At 36.2% G+C, this 17,917-nt stretch overlaps 1 long non-coding RNA gene across 1 annotated transcript; it reads left to right on the top strand.

Annotated features, from left to right (window-relative positions):
* Positions 1–318: 318 nt before the first annotated feature.
* Positions 319–16,361, top strand: LOC140328238 (uncharacterized). The gene is made up of 4 exons (XR_011920253.1): positions 319–444; positions 9,121–9,209; positions 11,818–11,914; positions 14,140–16,361. It is a non-coding gene; the product is annotated as an uncharacterized lncRNA (long non-coding RNA).
* The last annotated feature ends 1,556 nt before the right edge of the window (positions 16,362–17,917 follow it).

The following is a 17,917-nucleotide window of genomic DNA, read 5'->3' on the forward strand; positions in this document are numbered from 1 at the left end:
AATGAGCAATGGGAGGTCCACGTGATCTTCCCTGCCTGTGTTTTGCAAGTACGGTAGGCCACAGAAATTAGAGCAAAGTAACTAATGATCACTGCAATTGGGAGAGAAAGATCAATATATACAGACCAGGGGCTATGTGTACCATGAACTACACTAAGAATGAAAGAGTAGGCAAATAATTGAATTACATCCCCTTCAGTTTTTATTAAACAAAATTATGTTAAGAGGTGTAGGAGGAGGGATAACAGAGAGGAAGGCAGCAAATATACTGTAGACACCCACCCCCTCTGTTATCACCCCATCCTTAAATATCCTTGTCTAGAGCAAGACTTGAACTGGGACTTGTTGCAGGCATAAGTCAAAGAATCAAGAAAGAGCTCCTACTGAGACAGAATGTGGTGGAGATTTTCAACAGTTTCCAAGCAGATGAAGAAGCACCCTGGAGTGAGTCTTGCATTTACTATTGTTTGTTTGTTTTTAGAAGTTACTATGTTAGTTGACAGTGCATGGTGTGCATCTGTTTTGGATATTTTTATATCTATTAAAAGAAGATATTTTTTTTTAATTATCACAGATAATTACTCTAACTGTGTCTAGAATGCATCATTTATTCTTCTGTATGATGATGCTCTTATAAGGAGGATGTAACTATACCTAAACTGCTGCTCCTAATTTCAGCACTGAAGAATGAAATGTCTCCACTCTTCATCAGCATGACAACTTTTAGTGTATTAGGAGGTACTCTGCAACGAGAGAAATACGGGAGCTGATATTGTTAACCTATATTTAGGAGAAGCAAGCTCCAGGGTTTTAAACACACACAGTGCCTTGTGAGTTACTGAAACCTCATTGTGTGAAACTAGGATCAGCACCTTTTACCTATTAGTATACATCCCTTGTATTTACATCACATATTTATTTTATAGTCAATAATTTATATGTGAGTCAACAAAACAATGTGGTACTTTGGATAGAAAAGTGTAAAACGTGTCTTTACTTACTGATTTCACACTCCCCTTGCAGAGCAATCAGCAAATAAGAATCAGTTTGTATTTACCTATTTAACCTTTTTACTTTTCTGAATCTATAGAGATTTTGAAGGTGTCGGAGATTAACTTCATAGCTGGTTGCTTTTATGCTAAGTAGTTACAGTTTGAGAATATTTTTGATATTGTAAAAGAGAAGGCTGGTTAAAGTCATACCTTTTAGTGGCTAAATAAACAATAAAATGCAAGCTTTTGTTTCTTGAATATTGATAAATAAAATTTGACATGGCAGAATACAAAAATTATTAAAGATTCTAAACAAAGACATTGTATGTGATAGGATAATAAAACATGACATACATTAGCTGGTAAAATATTTGCCTATAAAAATATGATACAGCACAGCAAATAACAATAGCACGGCGTTGTGTTCAATGAATAGTTCAAACAAAAAACTAAAAATATTGCTGCTTGTTAAAAAGAAATCACTCATTTAAAAGTTGGTACAAAAATTTGTAAAAAAGTTTGCCAAAATGTTTGACAGTCCTACATGTAGCTATGTAATGCCAATCCATTAGTGAGAAAAGAAGAGATCAGTTGGCAGAATAACTACCTAGTACTTTCCACATGGTATTCAAGGGCCTTGGGCGGTCTTGGGCACACTGAAGAAAGACTTGCTACAATCACCAGTACACATCACACTGAACAGTAGGGGAGGCTTAAAAGGGCATTGGTAAAACTAAGTCTGCTTGTGTATTTGCTGCACATCATACCAACACATGATGCCTTAATTACTAAATTTACTTAATTACTTACCATTTACTTAATTACTAAAAATAAAATCATATACACACATAAAGATACTTTTTACACAATGATACTCAAAAGCAGCAAACTGAACTTTCATTCTGCATTCATATTATTAACAAAGAGCTAAACATTTTTGAGCTTGCCTTTTAGAACTTCATTAAAATATTGGGGGACTACTTAAGAACCAGTAACTGTTTGGGTAATGTACTGTTTGGTCCTATACATATAAGGTACATGACAGCTTACAGAGTGCAACACTTTTGATATGTATATAAAACTTTATAAGGTACAGTAGAGAATACAGGGTATAGTGATCAGATATTTGCCTGCTGTACCAATTGTGTTAAGTAGTTATTGTGGTGCTTTCGTCGTGATTAGTGAAGTACCCCTTACATTAGTGGTCAGGGGAGAGTACTACATGTACATCACAGCTTATGGAGTGCAGTGGTCAATAGGGGTAGAGTAATGCAAATGTATGAAAGGACTATATAATGTACAGCAGATCATACAGGTTGCAGTGATAAGGAGTATGCCTGGGATATGCATTGTGCTGAGTGGTCAGTGTAATGACTTTTTACATTGGTGATTAGGGAAGACATACCTATTACAATAGTATCAGTGGAGATTTTCTCCCTTCTGTTACTGGTAGGTGGAAAAGTCCCCCCTTGTATTAGAGGTTAGTGGATAAATGCCCCATTCTGCTTGTAGTCCATATAGTGACCAATAATATTAATATTTAGTGTAGTGAATCCTTATACTGAGTCAGTTAGTAGTTCCTAATTATATTGTACAGTTTAGTTCCCCCATTCATTGGTTGTCAGGAAAGAAGGTAAGTGGTAAAATGTCCCCTTACATTGGTGGTCAGTGGTTGGATCCCTCGGGTTACATTTGATGTCAGTGGTAAAGTATTGGTTACATTACTGCCATTGATAATGTTTACCTTTATATCAGTGATTAGTGGAATCTAGTTACGTTGACATGTTATACGTGTTATAACTTGTGAAATTGGTGATCATTGGTAAGGTTTTCCTTTATATTGATAGCCAGTGGGAGAAGTCTCCCTTTGCACTAATGGTCAGCGGTGAATTTTCCTTTACATTGGTTCTCAGTGGAGGAAAACCTTTTTAACATTGGTGGACACTGTGAAGGAGCTGTTTTCTATTATTGGTGGATATTGAGAAACGTTCTTCATTATAATGATAGTTATAGGTGGTATATTGCAGCTTAATAATACTTTACTTGTTGCTGAACCTGGCTAATTCAGCAAGAGAACTCATCTTATGCCCCAGGTGACCATGGTATTACGTAATATTCCAAACATGGTTCAGTAGTTGTCATGTCTCTGTTCCTTCTTAATAATTAACTTACAATTAGGTTATTCATTTACCTAGTAATTTACACCCCACGCCTGAACACGTGTTATTGATATTGCAGATTATCCATACAGTAGTGCAATGTTGATTTTTCTATACATTATTGTTGATGAATATGCACTGCAGATGTTTCAGAAGATGAAAGTAAACCTTTATGTTAGTACTGATGTGCGCTGGAATTCTTATTTTTAACACTACGGGGTGAAAGGTCTTTCATTTGGAGGCTATCCAGAAGCAGAGCAGACTTCCCAGGACCCTGCTTCCTCCCCAGATTCATCCCTGAGTGGCTGATTATGCACAGTTTTCCCATCACACTCATTAATGTTCTTTGGAGTTATAATAGAATAACAACCACTGTTAGTTGTTTATCATTCCATCAGTAGCAGGCTCATAATTCCTAGCTGCTGCCTTCTATGAACTCTGAGCGTGGTGCATTGGCAGGCTGTTGGTTATAGTTATTTAAGGGATGGGTCTTCTAAATATTATATATAGTAATAATAATCTCTGTCAAAACTTTATATTCTTTAGCTTTGGCTGGAGTAAAGAAAGGGTTTGATCCTGTAAATCTTATGTGTATATCTCCCTTCAATCATAGTCTTGTCTGACAGCCAAGGTACATCTCTATGCAATGCACTCTTGGGTTGCAGTGATCCACAAGACACAGTACCACATTACTTGTGTTGTGGTGCACAGTATCAGAAAAAATATTGCATGGCCATTTTTGGGAAAAAAATTCTTGTGCTGCCTCAACACAGTGTATGTTGACATGCACAAAATTTGCAATAATACAAATGCGTTACCACAGCGCACTGAAAATGTACAATATTTTAGTGTGTTTGTATACTTAGTACAAACACACTAAACTTAGCAACATTTTTATATTAGTATATTTTGAATGTTTTTTTTTCTGTGTTCTGCTTGGACAATTTATCATCATTTCCAAAGACAAACCTCAGGATTTAAGAAGAAATCTCTCCAAAGCATGTGGATATCTCCTCTTAGACAGCAGTCATGCATATAGCTTTACATATTGAACTGTTTCGCCTTACCAAAAATGTTTACACGTCTCTCGCAATAGTCAACAAGAATGATTGTGAATCTCACCAGTGGGAACACAGACAGCAATAAAAGCCTGACCCCTGGTTCTACACTTTTACCCCAATTAAATGATAGAATACGACTGTTACAAACTTTACAAACAGTAAAAGGATCATTGGCATCATGCCACTGGCTCTACCAAGCGGTGTTGGACCCAGAACTAGACAGGCATATGGGAGGTCAGTGAGGAACATCACAATGAACCCCTAGTAACTTTTGGGGAAACCCTGGTCAAGAAAGGCTGCTCTAGGGCAAAGATAAAGAGCAAGTATGTGAAATGTTTAGAATTACCTCTCATGGAGTTTTTGCCAGCTAGCATTTCATTTCTAAGATCCTGGTGGGCATCATTAGTTACATTAATCAGTAGGATGGGATTACACCTCTTAGTAATGGCTGTCATGGACAAACGCCCCGGATTAAGGGTCATCTTGTCCATTAAAGTTTATCAGGGAATGGTGTAAGGAACAGCACTCACTATGTGAGCCCCAGTCTCTGTGGCCGGACAACCCAGCATTACAGCTGTGGTCATGGAGTCTGAACAAGTAGCTGGACCTCAGAGCGTGTTCCTTTTTGGACAACAAGGACTATAATATAGTTTTAGATATTTACTTCTTAGCAACATTAAGGTCAATTTGTGGGTTTAGCATCATTAATACTCTAATTGTGAATGTGCATTTTCTATGAAAAGACTGAAAGACCTAACTTAGTCCCTAGCTAAATCATTTAGTTAGGTATCATAAAAAATGCTATTTTTTTTTTTTTAGCTTTGTTGTCTTTTGTTCCATTAAATGCTACTGATCCCCTGCGGACATGCTCTATCTACAAGCCCGCACTCCAACAATAGATACATAGCATTACTCAGGACTTTTGGGTGAAAAGAGTGGATTGTGCCTGCTTATTATGTGTTAAAATGACCCATTTTTACTTCCATTGGAAGACTAGGTGATGGGATGACAATGCGGGGGCACAATTGGGAGACAGAGCAAAGTCACCCCATTAACCGGATGTGTCTACTCCAGGACCTTCATAACATGATCACCTGGTATTATTCTAATAAAAGCTACAAATGTAAAACTAATGAAAATTTCTTTTTATAAATTACATTGCCATTCTAAAGCATATGCGATAGTTTACTGATTGTTTATTTTTATATGATATAAATGAAACAATTGAAAAAATAATGGTATAAAGTAAGACATCCTTTAAACAGGACAATCTAGAGCTGGGAAACAATGACAAGCAATGTTTAAGCTTCCAGATGATTACTTAGCTATGTACTCCACCTGCCCTAAATCACATCCTGCCCTTCCCATTTAATGTTATTATTTCCAGGGTACGTTTGTGAGTGGTATTCCATGTGCAATTGGTCCATTTTAAATGAGGCAATCAGCGGCACCACATAGCCTGGCAGGGGACTCCAGCTTACTTAAGGTCAAGTGCTTGTGTATAGCATCCGATTGAGGGCAAAGCTCTCTGTCCCCTGGGATAAACACAGGCAAAGTAGACCTAGACACGGCAACAAAAGCCATTATTCTGAGAAATAGAGAAACAAAACTCCTATTAGAGGGCCAAGGATGCAGGAGATTGACCCATCGAGTGCTGGAAAGACTGGAGTTGGTATAACGCTGCACAGATTACAATACGATTTTGTGTCAGGTTTCATTTAATAAGCCGTTAATCTTGGAACAAGATAAGGAAAGATATATATCAAAATTTAACGCTAACCTCATGCACATAAGGCCAAAAAATTATTTTACTGTATGTATTTATGGTTGTTTTTTTTGTAGTTTGTATGAAATCTATGTAAGGTTATTTGCACTCAATATTTTTGTAATATTGGCAGAAGTTAAAACACATTTTCAATATAAAATTATAACAATGGCTTCCATTAACAAATAAATAAATATATATATAGTGCTACTATACATGGAGCATTCCAGTAAATTCTACTTCCTTCCTTCCTGTGATGGGGTGGCAAAGATTCTTCACTGCCCTGAATTAAGAGCACGGTTGCCACTTTCATGCAGCACTACAGTGGAATGAGAAAATATTGCAGAAGATGTGGCTATCAGCATTGTTATTACTGATTCATAAAAATATAGCTTTTTTTTTTTAGTTCTGCCTTTTGCTTTCTGGGTTGACAACACTGAAAGCACTATTTTTTGAAACATGTCATATTTACATAAAGAATGGGTCCGATCCCAGGTTATAGAACAAAGAGAAAACAAAGACAAAGTTAAAAACTCGGCTGGCAACTTCACTTTCAATGGAAGTGATATTGTAGTTGTAGGTGAAGTATGGTAGGTTGATTCAACCCTTTGGGGTCTTGGATATTCAAATAGAATGATCTCCAAACCATAGAGTGACTCATTTTCTGTCCACCATGTGCTACAACTGGTGAACAGACCAGGAACTCAGCACCATAGTCCTGGAATCGGTCAAGAGGTTTAACTTGGCAGCATATTTTAAAAAAACAAAATATGTTTCATCCAGATTACATTTGTACATCCAGAATGAGAGAATATGAAGAAAAACAAAGTAAAATAGAACTCATTAAAGAAAGTACAAAGATATTTGCCTCACCTGCTTGCCACACCTTTGCATGTCTGCAGAACCACCCGTGTTATATAAAAATTAATAGCAAACAAATCAGAACATTGTTCTCCATTCCCACCATAATGATGTTTTTTCTATTTTGTTTTCTGTAATACACATTTTAGTATCTATATTGGCTATGCACAATGTAGGTATTTGGAGAATAAAACCAGCCAGTACCTAAAACCAATTTAACTGTTGGTGGTTCTTTCCTAACATCTTTACTACATTGCATAAGTGACAGGTACACTTTAATAAACAGTGTGATATAAGTATTGATTTACATTTATCTGTTAATAAAATAAATTATGATTACAAGACTTTACTTTTTTTCTGTGACAGTGACTTTAGTAATACTTATGTATATAGATGACCTTAATGGTTAACATGAAAATGTCATTACAAAAAAGTTGTTTTTTTTCCTAAATATAGATGAAGACTGAGCAATGGCCAGCATGGCAGAAGAGCGCATGAGGACTTGTATTATCACCTATGGTTCTGCAAGAATATTATTCAGAAATATGACATCACAGCCCTGACTAATACAATTACTAGGGGTTACACAGTTGGAAGGAAATGAATAATATTCTTCCCACTGACAAGTGGAATCATTTAGAACAAGATTTTAGATTTAGAAGGCCAAAGATCCCTCTGCATCTAGTGAATGTCTGACTCGCTAAATTGAATTTCCTTTTACAAAGGGCTTAAAAGATAAATAAAACACAGAGTGATTGTTGGTCAACTATTCTGTATGTTATATAAGTCAATAAGATCATGAAACAGCATGTCAAGCTGTAGGAAACCTGATCATCCCCAGGCAAAGACTAATGCTCTGTTTATATCACAAACACATAATACGTATTGGTATTACAAATCTAGAAACATATAAAAGTAACTGAACGCTGCATCTATTTTTGATTACAATCCTATTGTATGAATGAGGACAGGATTTTTGTTATAGCATCACTTATATGCTGCAAGCAGTTTAGCTCAAAAGTATAATGCATTCTGCACATGTTTAAACAGCTGAAATAGTTCAACCTGCATGGTGTAATTACATTTTTTTTTCTTTTGTATATTAAATTACTATCATTTTCTGCATCCAGATTGCAATGACAACCTTTGCAGAAAGTCCAACCCTATAGCACATTTACATTGTTAAGCCAATATATACCTATGGCTGGTCTGTACCATGGCCGTAGGTAAGAATTTAGATAGGTCACATCTGCCCTGGAGTATAGGTGAAAAGAACAAATTTGTTAAAAGTGAGGTGGCTGCATGGCTTCCACATACAACACAGTGCTGGTTCCTAAAGAACAAATGACAAGCCTTCTCGTACCAGTTGCCAGCAGGTGGCAGCAGTGAGTGGTACTATACCTCTCACAACTGCCCCTGGGGCTGCTGCCCAAAGAAGCTAAGTGCCCTTCCAAGGCATGAGGAAGTGCTATCCACAGTACAACCTCATTGCCAGTCCGACACATAACCATAGTCTCAGGGTATCCCAGTCTTTGTGCAGACTTACAGTAAATATTTACCACAAAGGAATAGACTGCAGAGATGGAGACATAATCCTGCCCCTGTCCAAAGCATTGGTCAGACCACATCTGGAATATGCAGTCCAGTTTTGGGCACCAGTTCACAAAAAGGACATTATTATAATGTGGAATTATAGAGAGTGCAGAGAAGGGCAACTAAACTAATAAAAGGAATGGAGGAGCTCAGCTATGAGGCTCTTAGCTGAACTGAATCTATTCTTCCTTAAGAAGAGACATATAAGGGGGGATATGATCACCCTGTATAAATATATAAACGGTCCATATAGAGATCTCCCTTCCCCTTTATTCACTTTGAGATCATTACAAAGAACAAGAGGGCAGTCTTTGTGTCTGGAGGAAAAGAAGTTTAATCTCCAGATAAGGAAGGGATTTTTCCCCTGTTAAAGCAAATTGTACCAGGGTTTTTATTTTGCCTTCCTCTGGACCATCTATGTCTTATAGGGTTTTATATCTGGGATATGTTTATTTCCCTAGTGGTTGAACTTGATAGGCTTATGTCTTTTTTTACCTGACTTACTATGTAAATATGTAGGATAAATCTACACAAAATCCACTTGTTCTTTTCTCTCTCAAATTACATTAATGCCAGATAGGTTATTTGCACTGCAAGTATAGGTATCATTCAGTTCATATTGATCAATGTTACAAACATCTGTATTTGTTGTTGTCATTCTAATGATATATTTTCTATTTTTCATACAGCTGGTGCCATTGCTTGGTTTTACAGGCCTGGGAATTATCAATGTCTCTATCTATCTGGTGAAGAATACGCTGTTCAACCCAGAATTGAGGTATTAATGATGTTAAAATAAAAAAACACATGTGGTAATAGTAGAAATCCAGCTATCAATTCAACATTTGGGTCATGGGATTAATGCACAAACTTTTTGTCTTTTATTTACATTGGAATAGATTAATAGGTCTCACCATGGGGCATCATATACTTTATCTCCAATGCCATCTCTTGGTATTTTAAGCTTTTGTTAATTTTAACAAATATACATATTGTGTTATTTTTGTAATGTTTACCTAAAAATGATTTTGAATGACTTTTACAACTTTACAAGCTTGCTCTTCAATACTTCAATTACTTTATCTATAGACCTTTTCCTCTAGACGCTATCTTTATAACAAAACTGTAATTAGACCTTCCTGGTGGACTTTTGATAAAATCAAATAAATTCAAAGATTATATTTCACCAAGGGAATGCTTTTTTCACTTTGTTCAGTGAAGCTGCATTCAATTTATTCATCCAGTCATGTATAAAGAAAAGCCTATTTTTCCTTCTGCAATTGACTGGGTGTTCAAACTAGTCATGTGTTTACATGGATATGTGAAAATGTATTTCTTTAGTTAGTCAGTCATTCCTAGTCCTTGCTATTTCTCTGAAATTATGTAGGTAGAGCACCATGCAGGAAGAGGAAGCAAACTCCATTCTTTTCCACTTGCAGAGCTACCAGTACCACTGCTAGCCAACACTTCTAAGTGTGTTGAAAAAGGGGACTCCTTCTAGGAGCCCTGGTTCGTCCCATTGGTCACTACATGATTACAGAATTTGGAGGCTGGTGGGAGAAAACATTGTGCTTAGAATGTTACCCTGTATCTGACACACCTAGAAGTGTTGGATAGCAGCTGAGGATGAACTCATAGGGCCTGATTTAATAAAGCTCTCCAAGATTGGAGAGGATACACTTTCATCAGTGAAGCTGGGTGATCCAGCAAACCTAGAATGGATTTCTTAAAAGACATTCACTATTTTTTTAGCAAATGTTTTCAATCTTGGCCAGATCCATTCCAGGTTTGCTGGATCTTACAGCTTTACTGTGGAAAGTATATCCTCCCCAGCCCTTGAGAGCTTTAATAAATTAGACACATTGTTTACCAGAAGGGTTTGTATTTACCCTTTTCTATTGCAGAGGACAGCTTACTGGGAAAGCCACTTTAGAGTGTCGGTTGAATAAAAAGTTAAGTGACCAAAATAAATAAGAATATATAAACATGTTATAATAACATACCTATAGAAAAAATCTGGATTTCGAATATAACAAAAAAAAGTTAAAAAGAAACCCCACTATATGTGAAATAGATGGACTGTCAGTGCTAATCTCCTTCTGCAAAATTCTGTTTCTGATGCTGACCAATCCTAATTAGAAAAAAGCCTTTTTGAATAAAAAATGGAAAAAGCAAATTGGAAGTTCTGACCTTACACATCCTGTGTATTTTAGATGTGTCACTAGAACAAGAAGAAAAGAATAAATAAAACCAAAAGGTTATTCATGTCACATGAATTAAAGAAAACCAATTTAGATTTCTTTTGTCTTCATCTGTGCCCCATAGGAGAGATTTTTCTTTACTGCTTACTGCAGATTTTCTCTGATTTCATGTTTTGCTAACAATGCTTTCACCAGACAGGAAGAAAGGAAAACCTAGAAAGTTAATGTGTACTGGAATAAAAATCTTAAAATTTTGGCTTTTCCTTCTTCGACTAAAAAAAAAATAGTTATTTTTGCCTGTGTTGCTATTTGAGATGAACAGAAAGTGAGGGTAAATTTCATCATCAGGTACAATTAGAAACCCAACAAGGTCAATATTCCTTTTCTACTCTACTATTATTACACAGTATTTATATACCTCCATCATATTAACTAGCCCTGTACAAAGTCCATAGTCATATGTCACTAACTGTCCCTCAAAGGAGCTCACAATCTAATGTCCCTACCATAGTCATAGGTGATTAATGTAGTCTAAGGTCAATTGTTAGGGAGAAGCCAATTAACCTCACTGCATGTTTTTGGGATGTGGGAGGAAACCGGAGGACCCGGAGGAAACCCACGCAGACATGGGGAGAACCTGCAAACTCCATGCAGATAACGTCCTGGCTGGGGATCGAACCTGGGAGCTAGCGCTGCAAAGGCTGGAGTGCTAACCCCTGAGCCACCGTGCTGCCTGTCACTACTAAAAACAATCATATCATCTATCTATAGGATTTCTATTATTCAATTTAAGTGTTCTTGCCCAATCAAAAGCACTTACTACAGCAAGAGTGCCCTATCTATATTCCTTACACGAATGTTCATATAATAGCATGCAGATGGTGGTCGAAATGTGTTCTCTAAGTACTCTCAGCTCCTTGCCTGGGATGTGTGCTGGTTTGTTTCATGATCACATTGGCTCCATCTGCTGCACAAGGTGCTGTGTAATACTGATTGGTTTTGATTCCATCAGCCACAAAGAACTGGCATCAAAAGGAACTTCCCAGGTAATCTTAACACAATCACAGTTTTCAAATTTCACAAGATCAGTCTATGAATGTCCCCTATCTGTTTCATTACTGGACAGAAAAAAATAATAATTTGGTTTGACTTTTATATATTTTTGTCCTGCTGTTTTTTTGGCAGTTGGGTAAAGAAGGAAGAGCCGGAACCGTGGTATAAATGAGGTGCGGACCTCTGAAAGAGAGGTGAAGACCTTAAGGTGTTTTTATAATGAAAACAGGTAAAATGGATTGATTTCTAAATGACTGTACTTGTACCCGCTGTTGTGTGAGATTACTCAGCAGATCAGCAATAAGTGCAATCTGCACGCTCACCTCTTAAAGCATGTCACATCCTATTACTGGACACACAATTCTAAAATGAGGAAATTACTGGGAATTTACCATTTCTAATTTTATATATATAAATATGTGTGTGTGTGTGTGTATATATATATATATATATATATATATATATATGAATGAATGTATATGAAATACAATCAGGTTCAGTGTATTTCTTGATTTCTTGTGGTATGTGAATACACTGTGTTTCAGTGTATTCAGAATCTAAACATTCTCCATTCTGAGATATGTCTTCTAATTCTAAGCACTGTTTCCTCCTTGGTTATAGAGATTCTGCACCACTTCATACAGTGATGCAGTTACTTGCGTAGGTACAGGTTACTGCCTCGCTGAGCTGGCACCAAATACAGGAGAACTGATGAGACAAATCCCTGTTTAGTTTATCTGCCTATTTGTTACAGAGTATCTTCTGTAGATAATATAGTATTGTCCATGTGACATGGTCCTTAGGGATAGCATTCATGGACCAGTGGTTGCAATAGAAACAGGAACAGATGTCATTAGGACATGATAACAATCACTTTTAGCTGTTGAAAGTTCCTATTATCAGGAATTTCCAGTTGATGATTTTAGATATCAAAGTGTTAACTGTATATGCCATATATACCCATGCACAAAGGTATCGGAGATAACCTGATGCTCCTTCCATTTGGGAAAGAATGAGTAGAAAGTTCACTATCCTTCATTCTGGATGAAACACCTGGCCGTTTTTTCCTGTTTTAGATCAATCTTGATTGTGCTTTTATCATGATTTCCATGCCTTGCAGCTGTCACTAGATTTAATTAAGTACTGAATAATACAAACTTGTTATTTATGGCATCTTGTGCAATGTCTTACAGAGTCCAAAGTCACTCACTGTCCCTCAGAGGGACTCACAGTCTAATGTCTCTACCATAGGCATATGTCACTATCATACTTTAAAGGCAATCTTGGGGGAATACCAATTCACATGCCAGTACGTTTTGGGGATGTGGGAGAAATCCAAAAAGCTTTGAACTTGTTACCCTTCAAGACCAGACTTCTGTTCACTGAACAACTATACTGCCCTTTGTAAAAACAATATTAATGTAACATTGATACCAAGTACATTTGAGCAATGCCAAACCTTTACAAGCATTAAATAAGGGAAGAGTGGCAATTAACAAGCAACCTAAAGATAGAAAAGTTAATGGCAACAGGGTAAAATTGTTATCTGGGATTCTCAAGTTTTTTTTTTTAAATACCGATCACTAGAGCAAATTCTAATTTATTATGTAAGTCTTCAATAAACATATAATAATTGGGACACACTTGTCTATAAGATCTCAGAAATCCCAACTGTAGCTGGTGTAATAATAGAAAAATACAAAGTAATAAATAAATTATGTTAAAAGGAATTGAAACTGGCAAAGAATTATTTAAAGCATAACATAACTGGGAGTCCCCAGTTAAGGACATCTGACATACAGGTGACTCCTAGATACAAACAGGGCTTCCCTGCTCATTTGTGTGCAGGACAGAGGCTTCATGGGAGGATGGGGAGGTTTGCATGACTTGCAGAGGAAATCTTTTCCTAAACCCAGCTGAGCAACATATTGTAAGTCTTTAATGGCCAAGACAAACTCTGCAGTTGTTTCTTTTAGCATATTAAAGCACAGCTTGCTCCAGAAGTTAATAAACGTCTAGGCTCCATAATGTTTTTTGGGTTTTTTGGCTTTGTTTGTGATTATCTTGCAGTGAGGATTTTATACAGTAACTGACACTACGCTGCCTAATAATATAGGACAAACATCTGTCCTAATTGCATTTATTAAAATAATGTACCTGTTCAACATAAGAACAAACCTATTGTCCCTATCTAGTATGTAACCCAGGGACTACCTGTATTAATCAGTTTAAAAAATAACAGGCAACTTTATACAAAAGAAAACAAATCAAAGAACAAGACATATATGTAAAACCATATAGTTATAAGGGACTATAACAACAGCATTACCTTTATTCTATCAATGACTGTGTTTTGCATTGTTTTTAAAGGGTTAAAAAGGGGTTTTAGGAAGGAACATTGTTAATGTATAGTTGGAGCATAATATCATTTTAACATTATTATTTTCTCCACAGTTTTCCTGGATCTGAAAATATGTCTTGCAGCGTGAGATGGATGCATGCTGCTTCTGCATAGGATATTATTTTCATGTTGCTGGCCATTCACCTGTACTATATGGAATCACTGTGATCTATTCTTGCTTTGGGAAACTGATATTAATGCAGAAAAACCTGGAGTAAAATTTGTATTTATTCACTTGATGCATAGGTAGTGATGCTCACAATACGCAGTCACACTTCATTACTCCAAATGTCTCTGAACTGATTTAAAGAGTATATAAAACATTATCTTATATATGTAAAGCTAATATTTTAGTATTAGTGTTTGAGTTAAAAAATGCAAAAAAAAAAATCCATATAGTCTCTAGTACAGTATTGAAACTAAAGTTATAAAAAATAAAGATAGTCATTGCTGCCACTATGGACCCAAGCACAATTTAAAGGTTAATTCCACTACAGGGACACATTTTGCCTCGTCCATAGAGGCATAATAGCCATTCACATTTAGAATATCTCTAAGTCTGAGGGACTGGATCCCCTGAGGTTCTTTTTGGTTTCTCCTGCTGAACTCCAAATCATTACAGGGTCCAGTAGTGATGTGATGGTCAGAAGGATATAAATACCTTTGCTAATGACAGGGTCATCTAAAATGGAACAGAACCCAAAAAGGAACAATTTGGTATGTTATATTGAATGGCTAGACGTCTAGAAGTGGAATTAATCATATTTTTTTTTTAATAAAATGCTTTTGTTAAGTAGTATACACCAGGCCACATATAGCTCAGTGTACAGGCTCAGCTCAACTCTGTATAGGAAGTATGTAACTCCAATGACCAATTAAGAGGCTAAAAACACAATTTTAGCAGATTACCCATCATATGGATTATTATCCAATATTAATATAGCACCAGCATATTATACAGAGGTTTACAACATCCATAGTCAACTGTCTCTCAAAGGGGCTCACAATCTAATGTACCTGCCATAGTCATATGTCTTTATTACTGTCTAAGGTCAATTTTGGCAATTCAATTAACCTAATTGCATGTTTTTGGAATGTGGGAGGAAACGCTTGCAAAAAAGGGGGGAGAACCTGCAAACTTCATGCAGATACTGCAGCCATGATTCGAACCTGGGACCTAGCACTGACAAAAGCCAGAGTGCTAACCTCTGAGTCACTGTGCTGCCCACTATATGGATTGGTACCATAAAACAAATGGTATGTTGGCATCTGTTGGCAGGGGGCATTGGGGAACCATTCAGGATGAATAGTGCTGCATTGTAAAAGAACATGTTACTAAAACCCAATGGTGTGAATAGGCATTTAGGAAGTGTATGTTGGGTTTATGAATGAGGCTTATAACTAACATTTTAGGCTTTATTTTTATAGCAGGGTATCAGACATTTCCGTAAACATTCCATCATGGGACTCTTCCAGGCCCATGTGTTTAAATGGCAGTAATTTCCACCTGGGAATGTTTTAGGGAATGTGAGAGAAATTCCTGATTTATAAATACAGTCCCTTGAGTGTATGCACAACTGTGTTTACCTAAGTGCCCCAACTCAATATAGAAAGGATAACAGACAAAACTAGGGCAAAAATAAGTTATATGAATGTACTGATGAAGACACAGATATTTTACGCACAATATTCCACTTAGAATATCTTTGCTATGTATATGGTATGTATGCAGTAGGCTATTTTAGATATGCAAAAAGTATTACAAGTAAAATGAGCTGTATTGCAATGGTTCATTTGTATTGTAAGCTAGTCCAGAGGCACCCAGTGAATGATGTGACTTGACCTGATCCATCTGGTCGCTAGATCTGTATGACATCACAACGTGAAATAGTTGGCACCTTCTTTTTTTATTTATTCATATCAAACTCTGAGATGACAGGATTGAAAAAAGGTTAGAAAACCCAAAACAACGCCAACGCTGTATACCATGATGTGAGCATGGCTATGAATTTTAATATGAATAAACAAAGGAGCTTTGTAACTGAAGAAGATGGTGCTGGCAATTTCATGCTGTGGCTCATTTGTATATAATACCTGAAAGTGGAGATGAGAGTATTTTAAGGTGTTCCTATGAATTAAGTCTAGACTGTTACATATTGATACCTCTGGATCCACTTGTTCTGGTGGTTGACATTTTTTAATATATATATATATATATATATATACTGTCTGTCTTTCTTTAGAATAACTTCCAGTAAAGCTACTTAAAACAGTGCTTTTGTTTGATTTTTCATTTAAACATGCCAAGTTGGATGACACTATGTCAGTTCCCAAGGATGAAAAATCTGATATGCAGAGGGTTTTTGATGTAATAAAAGCTTTTCCATTCATTTGTAGTGTAAGAGGTCAGGACTTCCTGCTTTCCATGACTTCACATCACATCTGCAACGCTAACTGAAGCTAAAGCACAATACCCAATGTAACAGGTCACTGCACTAATAATACCGCCCCACTTTCTAGGATGAGAAAAAGGGGAATTGTGCACGTGTGAAGGCAAAGGACATATTCCTATGGCATGCCTCCAGTTACATAGGTAATTCATATACAACAAATTATTGGTTAAATCTACCACCACTCTTCAGGACAACTTTTCCTTTATTCTGATTTTTCAAAAAAGCAGATGTAATCATTCAGAGGGTGACTAAAATAATTAGGTATATAGTGTATACTTTTGATCAATTTTTAATGCATTTTTTAACAATTATAAATCAGTCCAAAGAGGGGGAAATACACTTATACCAGGATACACTTGGTGAACAAGATAAATAAAGATGAAATATTGTGACTTTAATTACTTGACCCATCACTCATCCAAATCTATCAAGAACAACTATGACCTGGTTGTAAAGGAGTTTAGTGATTACAGAAGTTTTAGTGACAACTAATTTCATATGCAGTCTGATGTTGATCAGGGTTCCCAAAGTGCCATAAATGTATACCCAAATCTTTAAGTTCCTAATGCCGAAAAATTGTGCAGATCATACAGAGAACAGAAACAGTTACCACATTCAGAAAGACTTGTGGTTATAGGTGCAGTGTGGTATGTATTATCGGAAATGGTTCTTTTAGGTGTATCTTACATCAAGAAAACAAAAATGAAAACATTACTGTTTATGGACAAACGGGAATGAGACAAACACATTTGGTGTGGTTTTCACCCCTGCAAATCAATATACAAATAGTGGTATATATCACAACCAAAACATACATTTTTTTAGAAATTAAAAATTAAACATTAAAAATATATCTTACAGACACAGTCATAAAAAGAAATCATATGTACCAAGCCATGCAAAAACACTGTGGTAGTAACATCCAATATAGCCCAATCAAACAAAAATGGTGACGTGTTTCGCAGAACAAGGTCTGCTTCATCAGGTCAGAGAACGGTGGGAAGACTGGTCAAAAACACATAAATTGGTCAGAACATAAGATTGTGGTTCTGATTGTCACCACAGTATAATATGAAAAATATAGGAACTGGTAAAGGTAAATATATATCTACCCATATAGCTTTTGAAAGTAGAACATAAGCATGTAGCACTTACAAATTAAATGTCACTATCAATAGGGGCAATCAAAGAACCATTGGTTCAGTGCCATATGTATTTGTATAAATATTAGTTTACCAGATTTTAGTTGGGGTGGTTGCATTAGAGTTCTTGTTTCAAACTTTTTCCCTTTGATTAAATAAAAATACAAAAAAACAAAAATGAGAATGAATAGGGCTGGTGAGAGCCAGAAATAGAACTATGCAACCACCACTAGAAA

This window comes from Pyxicephalus adspersus, chromosome 1, assembly GCF_032062135.1.
Source record: "Pyxicephalus adspersus chromosome 1, UCB_Pads_2.0, whole genome shotgun sequence".
NCBI lineage: Eukaryota > Metazoa > Chordata > Amphibia > Anura > Pyxicephalidae > Pyxicephalus > Pyxicephalus adspersus.